Here is a 1,455-nt window from a genome sequence, read left to right as displayed (position 1 = left end):
CAATCGGCTGGGCGCCGCGGTCCTGGGGCGGGGGCGGTGGCACCTGTGACCAATAAGGCTCCAGAGGGCCGCCACCTGAGCCAATCCTCGAGGGAATCCCACGATCGCAACCCAATCGCCGAGGCGCAGGGCGGACTACCTGTCGGGCGGGGCGCGGCCCCACCTGAGGCCAATGGGAGCGCGCGCGGTCTGCCTCTGCCCAGCAACGCGCGGCGGTGGGACAGGCTGGAGGCCCAGTGGTGTCCTCTCAGCGCTCTGTTCCTCTGGAAGTGGGTTCGTCGGGGCAGTGGTTTTCAAAGCGGGCCCAGACCGAAGTCTCAGCACCTCCGGGAACTTGTTGGAAATGTAAGTTCTTGGATCCCACTCAGACCTTCGGAATCGAAACTTAAGCAGTCACTGTTAGCAAGCCCTGTAATCCTTGGAGATGCTGCTGGCCTAAGGGGCAGCTGGGGAGCGGAGTGTCGGTAACTTATTTTAAATACAGAGGTCAGTTTCCAGGCTTTTTCTCACAGCGGGCCCCTCCTCCTAGAAACCTGATCCTCCCACCCCTCCTGGTCTTCAACCTGGGAAGAGCTCCCTTGGCTCAGTCTTCCTTCTCAGTCTCTTGAGCTTCTCATAAAGGCTTGTTGCATTCCGTAGCGTCTGTCAGAACTCACAGCGACCTCTGTAGGACAGAGTAGAACTGCCTCCATTGGTTTATGGCCGCAAATATCCTTGCAAGCTCTCAGCGCTCCCCAGAACTCCAGATTATGCCGCACATCTGATTGATACTTTCTTCTTAAGTACCCTCATTTGCCACCCGCAAATCCCTTCGGCTCCATCTTCAAAAAATATTTCCAGAATCATCCAGACACTTCCCACCACCCCAATTGCTAACACTTGATCTAAGCCACGCCATTGCCTGAGTTTGCAGGAGTTTCTGACTACTTCCCATCGTGTTCTTGTTAAGCGCCTTCTAGTCGGTTCCAACCCATAGCGACCCTGTATAGGGTTTCCGAGGAGCGGCTGGTGGATTTGAACCGCCGACTTTTCGGTTCAAAGTGACCTTGCGCTTCAGCACATTATCCTGCAGCGTCACAACCAGGAGGAAAAGCCACCTCTTCATGCGCCCCTCCCCCATACCCCTGGACCCTCATGTCCCCCACCTTCTTCTGCTCCAAATGCCCAGGCTCTGATGCTGCCCAGCCTCAGGGCCTTTGCAGAGGTGTTTCTACAGGGAAACTAGCACTAGACGTGGTAAGCACTAGACTTGTGTCCCTGTCTAAACATCTGACAACCATAACTTTACCTTGGCACTGTAGGATAAGCATTGGATTGCTTACCACAAGGTCAGTGGTTCAAACCCACCAACCGCTTCTTGGAAACCCTATACAAGGTGGCTGTGAATTGAAATTGACTCAAAGGCACTTCACAACAACTGTGAAATCAGACCAAAATACTTAACACTTTATGTCA

This window comes from Chrysochloris asiatica, unplaced genomic scaffold (genome assembly GCF_000296735.1).
Source record: "Chrysochloris asiatica unplaced genomic scaffold, ChrAsi1.0 scaffold00173, whole genome shotgun sequence".
NCBI lineage: Eukaryota > Metazoa > Chordata > Mammalia > Afrosoricida > Chrysochloridae > Chrysochloris > Chrysochloris asiatica.
This window is presented reverse-complemented; position numbering follows the sequence as displayed.